Below are 7636 nucleotides of genomic sequence, written 5' to 3'. Positions count from 1 at the left end.
GTTCCCTCTTTCCATCCTCATGCATGAGTAAGTGCATATTTTAATGAAAGAAAATAAGTTCAGTACATTCATAAGGTTTGGTTTTCTTGAGAAGTTTAGTGAGATAATGTGCCTTATATGGATAAACTTGCAATAATAGCTACACAACCCTGGAAAAGATCGTAACTCATGAAGATGCTTAGGTCATGGCTATGACGCAATAGTTTCTATTTTCTTGGGATCAACATGGATTCCCTTAGCAGAAACTGTATGTACCAAATACTCAATCTCACTTTGGAAGAAAATACTCTTTTCAAGTTTAAGGTAAATTTCATTTTGCTTGAGCAAATTGAATACAATTTCCAAGTGCTTTTCATGCTCTTCTTCAGACTTACTAAAAACTAAGATATCATAGAAAAAGAAAACCACAAAGTTTTGATGAGGTCAAGAAAGATCCTATTCATCATATGACTAAAAGTCATAGGAGCATTAGTAAGACCGAATGGCATCACTAAAACCTCAAAGTGACTAGTCTGGGTTCTAAAAGCAATCTTGTAGATATCTCGATCGATTATTCTTACTTGATGATGTCCGGATTTTAGATCAATTTTTCTAAGGACACTGGCTTCCCTTAATTTGTCGAGTAGATCATCAACTCTAGGAATTGGAAATCTATTCTTGTCATTGTTCTTGTTGAGAGCCGTGTAATCTACACACATATGATAAGTACCATTTTTCTTCTTTATAAGAAGGATTGGTGCTCCATATGGTGAACTACTTGGTCTAATAAGTCCTCGAGAAAGTAAATCCTCGATTTGAGTCTGAATTTCTCTTTGCTCAAGAGGGTTAACTCTATAAGGTGCTCTATAAGGCAGTGTACTTCCAGGAATAATGTCTATTTGATGATCCTCAGGATGTGCACTAGGTAGTCCAGGAGAGGTAACTTATTGAGGAAACAATTTAGAAAGAAAAGAGTCATGCGATGTATCCCTGGGAGATTGTCCTTCAACACTAAGCTCGCTAACCCAAAATTCAAAAAGTTTTCTTCCTCTTCCTCAAAGTCCTCTTGGCTTAAGTATGGCTCAAAAGAGGTTGATCCTTGCCTTCAAAATTTCCTTGTAAACAAACATTCTTACCACAATGCATAAAAGACATTGTGTGCTTTGCATAATCAATATGTGGTGTGTACTGATGTCTAAAAGGCATTCCCAAAATCATGTCAATACCATGCAAAGGTGCTACTAAGAAAGTACGTTCATCAAAAAATTGTGCAATATACAAAGCAATATTCTTCACTTTCTTAGTACAATTATACTTTTGATTTTGAAAAAGCAACCTTTACTTTAAAACGAGAGGGAATCATGTCAAGATGAAGAGCATGTGCAAGATGTTCAGAAATAAAATCATGTGTACTACTATCGTCATGTAAGATTGTGATTTCTTTATCATGAAATTTTCCTTATTTTAAGTAGATTGTGGTGAAAAAGAATGAGGGTCAAGGTTATAAGTATCTTCTTGATCAGATTTACAGGGTCAAGGTTATAAGTACCTTTTTGATCAGATTTACTGTTGAGCTCGTTATCATCAGACTTTGGCTCGTAGTCATTATCATAAGTATCATCATCGTCTCTAGTGCTAGTGTCTTCATCACCATCCACCATGTTAAGATGAGCAATTGGCTTCTTGTTGGTTGTTGTAGTTTCTTGGACACCTATTAACATAGTGCTCCTTTTGATGATAGATGTAACATTGGATATTCTTGGCTTTTTCATCTCGAGTCGCTGAATCTGGAACATCTATCTTCTTTGGTTCTCCATTTGCTCCATTATTTTTGTTGCCAATCTTTACTTTATTGTTGTTGAATTGCTGGCTTCTTTGATCTTGACCCTTGTGAAAAGGTTGTTTGAATGAAGAATGCTTGTGAAAACCACTAGAAGATGTCGAAGCTTTGGAGAATTTAGAAGTACGATTCTCCTATTGGAACCTGGGCACACCATTTTTCTTTTCACAATTCAAAGCAAGAGATTTAGTAGAGGCAAGAGTATGAGGACGAAACATGTTAGTCTCCGCTCTAATATTTGGATCCAACCCTAAAATAAACTTCTTACACTTTTTTCAATGGACTAAATTTAAATGAGAGCATTGTTGCGTGACGAGTGAAGATCAATGCAAGGATGCAACAAAAAGAAGCAAGCAGGAAAACAAGTGACATTCTTATTTAGGGCTCTTGTAAAGAGTTCCAAGTTGTAGATGAGTGTGGGAGTGGGCTTAAGAATTATCCCACATGGGAAGTTTTGGGAGTTTTAGAGTTTTTGTATAAAAAATGGCTCATTTGAGAGCTTATGGACACATTGGGCTAAACTCATGTTTGAGCTCTCTTGAGACTAGCTCTCCCTCTTTTTTCCATAGAGGTGCAAGCTCTTCTCTCTCCCCATCTACATTATGGTATGAGCAATGTTCTTTTTTTAATTCAATGCAATGCAATGAGATGATGTTTGTTTGTCTCTCTTCTCATGTCTATTCTCTAGTATGCATGTTTCTTTGTTGATAGCTTCAAGGTTTGTGTGCATGCTAGGGAAGTAAGAGCTTGAGAATGAAGGATGAAGAGCTTGAGAATGAAGGATGCTTTGAGCTTGTGTATGAATTAGCTTAGCTTTCTTCTTGTGTTGGATGCATGAATGAGTGGAATGATGAGTGAGTGAGCAATGGCAAGATTGAGCTTGTGTGTGTGTTAAGTCTATGTCAATAGTAGTAGTATTCTTAGCATTCTCTCCATTTATGGATAAGCTTTTGTGCACCGGTATGGGTTGAATCCCTAGCTCCGAAAGGGATGCAAATCCCATTGGATTGAGCTACATGTGGATCATACTACTCTTGCTACAAGTGAGAGTTTTCCGTCTCTCCATTGGCGCCGCTGCTGGGGAGAAGACTCAAATCCGGTTGAGAGTGTGTGGAAACCACCACTATTTCCTCTTTTGGTTGCAAAACCATTGAGTGATTAGGTTAAGTTCGGGTGTGCGATCTCGGTGTGAGTGGATAAGGTTAGGATAAGAAAAACCCATTGAGCGGTTGAGGTTTCTCCCGCATTGTTTTTTATGTTTTATTGCTTTTATGCTTTTTCAAGTACCGTTCATTATGCTTACCTTCATTGTTTTTTTGTCATTTCATGCTTTCATGCTTTTCGCTAACATGTAATTAGTAAAAAATTAATAAAAGAGGTGCTGAAGGCCGGCAACAAGAAATTGGGCGGCTGTAAGGCCGTTGGAGGGCGGAAAGAGAAGTGGCCGCCTGGCTGTGAACGTGGCTGCCTGGCTGTGAACCTGGCCGAAAATAAAAGCAAAAGTGGCCGCTGGCTGTGAAAAAACAAAGAGGTGGCCGGCATGGAGACTGTGAAGAGTGGATGCATGGAGAGTGGCCGGTGGCGTGGAGGAGACTGACCGTGTGGAAGTGTGGAGGCAGCTGGCCAGCGAGAGGCAGCAGAGGCCGGCGAATAAGAAAAAGGGCCGGCAGCTGCTAAGCCGGCGAGAGGTTGCAGTTGTGGAGGCGACGGGCAGAGCTGAGGCCGGCGAAGAAGAAAGAGGAGGGCCACAACTGAAAGTGAAGGGCAGACGAGGTGGCGCAAGCACTTGTAGCTTAGGCGAAGGAAGGAGAAGGTGCAGAAAAGGGGGCTACGGAAGGCAGAGTGGAGAAGAAGCCGTGTGGAAAGCATCCAAAGAGGACGGGCTGCAGCAGTGGAAGGCGGCCGTGTGGAAAGAGAGCGAAGGAGAAGGCTGTGACGAAGTGGCCACGAGAAGATGTGAAGGCGGTTGCAGTTGGCAAAGGCTGGAGCGAAAGTGAAGGCTGCAGGCGAGAGGCAGCTGGAAGGGAAGCATTGAAGGCGCACCCTTAGCAGGCGTGGAGAAGGAGGAGCTGGCGAAGAAGCATTGAAGGCAAGAAGGCGCACCCCGCAGCGAGAAATCCAGAGCCGGCGCCGGACGCGATAAGGCTTAAAAGGTTAGTATTTTTTAATTTTAATTTTTTTAATTTTCATGTTTTTACATTTTTAAAAAAAATAAATAATAAAAATAAAAAGAAAATAAAAATAATTAAAAAAAAGAAAAAGAAGAAAAGAAGAGAAGAAAGGAAAAGAAAAAAAGAAAAAATAAAAAAAAATAAAAAAATAATTTTTTTGGGTAAATTATGTGTTTTTTTAGGAGTCCACATTTTTGCATATTTTGTAAATTTTTTTAAAAAATTTTCTGTAATTTTTTGCATAATTAGTGTAACTTGTATTTTTTTGTAATTTTGTGTATAATTAGTATTTTTGTGTAATTAGGAAAAAAGTAAAAAAATAAAAAAAATAAAATAAAATAAAAAAGATAGTTACACACATATTTATTTTAGTTGCATTTAGTGGTTAGGTAGGGTTTAAAAAAAAAATATATATATATACATAAATAAATAAATAAATAAATATATATATATATATATATATATATATATATATATATATATAAATGACCTTATGCACTTGCGGTCGGGACGTCATTTAGACACTGCCATAGGGCCTAGGGCACCTTCTAGAGTACCTACGCAGGAAAGTGGGACCCAATCGATAGGAAATTTGGTAGATATTGCTGAAACCTTTTCCGAATCCCAATCTGATACCCTTTCCAGAATAACTAGCTCATTGTCCATGGACAATCTAGGGCCATCAAATAGTCATCCCTTAGCCCCAAATAGGACACCCACAAGATCTTGTAATCCATTTGAAGCCGACACCATGGGGTCAACACTCAATGTGAGACTCCAATATGTCTACATGAATGCTCAAGGAGCTGAGATCTTTAGGGATCCACAACAACGGTATCTTGTTAAGATCGCAGACTTTTTCTCAGAGCTTGATAGAGCACCTCTAGTCAATGACCAGGGTAACATGTACATGGGTAGAGATGGTGTTCGCTACGAAGTCACCTATCATCCAGAGAATGTAGACAAATTAGGGGAGCTCTCTAAAAGCGAGTTCTTGGACTTATCAAAGCTTTCCAGAGCAAGGGAGTCTAGAGATGGTTGGCTCATTGAGCCGGACATGCTTGGACCATCCAATGCCCAGTCCTCAAAGCCATCCATAGATGATTTACTTCCTGTAGATCTAAATTTGGAAAGGGACAGGAAAGGCAAGAGCAAAATGGATCAGGGGACTGAGAACCAATGGGAGTTTGTACGACAAATTCCTGTGAGTGACAAGGTCTTACAGGATGACCCACTTCAAGAGGTCTATAAGGACTCTTTAGAAGGGAAATGCTACCCTCCCATTGGAAGTGCGAAAAGTAGCTTTAACTGCAATACTTGATAGTGGTGCAGGAGTGGGCATTGTGACAAGGTCCATTTGGGAAAAGTGGGGCAAACCAGCTATTAGGAGTACCAGGATGCGCTTGCAGCTAGCAGATGGAAGCTTAGAACATCCCCTTGGGCTGCTTGAGAACATATTGGTCACCACATGTGGGATTGAATATGAGCACACCTTTGCAGTAGTGGATTTTGGAAAACATCCAAACTATGAAGTGATATTGGGTAGACCATTCATGCGACAATTTCAAATGATTCAAGATTGGGGATACAATTATTTGTACCTCCGACATGATTCTGTCATCACAAGGGTCAACCAAAAGAATCACTCATATCGTGATGTAACAAGGTCTCCAATAGATGAGTTTGATTCTGCTTCATTTGAGGGCTCAAGAGTTACATTGTCAGATGGGCGAGAAGATCTGTGGATGTGTGGAGCCTCATGTAGGGATTTCAACACTGAGAGACTTAAGGGTAATCGAAGTGTATCAGATGAGGCATACATTCCACAACCCTTCCCTGAGCACTTAATCGATCCACTAGAATGGAGTCATGTCCTTGCAACATTATCGACATGTGTTTTACCTAAGCCAATTCAATTTTGTGACTCAGATGGATATGACATTATTCCTATACGAATGGTACAACCTCGTGACCTTCTAGATGTTTTGTACTATGGGGATGCATCCACAACAGCATTGCATGTAGAGGAAGTCTCAGTGGAGGATTTAACACTCGAATCTGCTAATGATGCTGATAAGGAAGATGGATGGGACTCTGATTTTGAAAATGATGTGATAATCCCAGGAAGAGTTAGGAAAGGCACGCCTGCTCTTGAGAGGAAGGGAGGTTCAAGTAGAGATCCCTTGAAGCCGACCTAAACGTAAATGCTGTAAGAGCCATAAGAGAATCCGAAAACAAGATGAGAGGGAACGACGTGAGAGACTACTCTCGACCACCACCTCACTTCTCAGGAAAGAATGGATATCTATACTATGTCCAAGCACAAGATAGTATCAAAGACCAAGTAAAACGATCAGATGGATTCCAACCAGGAGAAAAGCTAAAAACAGTTAGCAAAAATCACAAAAAATGAAGAAACAGAAACCAAAACTCAAGTCTAAAACCGATTCAAAAGAGAAGGTCGGAAGTGCAAAGACAACGGTTGAACAAAAAAATCTGATGCAAGATTGCAAAGGAGAGCTCAAAACCGCATGGTCTTCAATGAGTGACGACTCAAGTGGACAAGAACAAGGTCTCAATGTTCCCCCCAACTTCACACAGTACACTCTTCAAGATCGGAAGATTGTTCTTCAACAGCCCATGCGACAAAAGCCAAGCATGCCAGGGGTTTCATATGATGGTCCAGAAGATGCAAAAAAAATTGATATCACTAAGCCAGGAGAAGAGCCTCGCTATGTGTGGATTGCCACAGACTTGTCCTTAGATGAGGAGAAGTTATTAATTTAAACAATAAAGGAGTATCGCGATGTTTTTGCTTGGAGTTATAAAGACCTCAAAGGAGTTGATCCAAGCATGTCAGCATACAATTCCATTGCGAGAGGATGCAAAGCCTTCCAAGCAACGTTCTTATACTTACAATGAGAATTTTGCACGAAAGATAAAAGAAGAAATAGACAAGCTCTTAGAGGCAGAATTTATCTATGAGATTGAACACACTGAATGGGTCTCCCCTATTGTAGTGGTGCCCAAGAAAAATGGAAAACTTCGTATATGTGTAAACCTCAAGAAGGTAAATGCAGCTATTGTACGTGATCATTACCCACTTCCAATCACTGATCATGTTTTGGAACGAGTTGCAGGAAAAAAGGCATATAGTTTCTTGGATGGATTCTCCGGTTACAATCAAGTGTCAATTGATCCAAAGGATCAACACAAGACAGCCTTTGCTACTGAAGATGGCATCTTTGCCTATCGTGTTATGCCATTTGGTCTAACAAATGCACCAGCAACCTTTCAGCGGTTAATGAGTCAGGTATTCAAGGAGTACTTTGGGCAATTTTTGAGATCTTCATGGATGATTTATGTGTTCACTCACAAGAGCGTGATGGTCACATAGAACACCTCAGACTTGTGTTTCAAAAGTGTCAACTTTATCGTATATGCTTGAATCCTGACAAGTGCAAATTCATGGTAAGACAAGGGAAATTTTGGGCCATATTGTTTCTCGTCGCAATGGGATTTCAACAGATATGGATAAAATTGATGTCATTGTCTCATTACCTCGGCCTATCAACCCTAAAGGGGTACAAACATTCATGGGACATTGTGGCTATTATCGTCGATTCATCTACATGTACGCTGTCCT

The sequence above is a fragment of the Cibotium barometz genome, chromosome 26, assembly GCF_041138505.1.
Source record: "Cibotium barometz isolate CiBa-2024 chromosome 26, ASM4113850v1, whole genome shotgun sequence".
Taxonomy (NCBI): domain Eukaryota; kingdom Viridiplantae; phylum Streptophyta; class Polypodiopsida; order Cyatheales; family Cibotiaceae; genus Cibotium; species Cibotium barometz.
Note: the sequence above shows the minus strand (reverse complement) of the source record.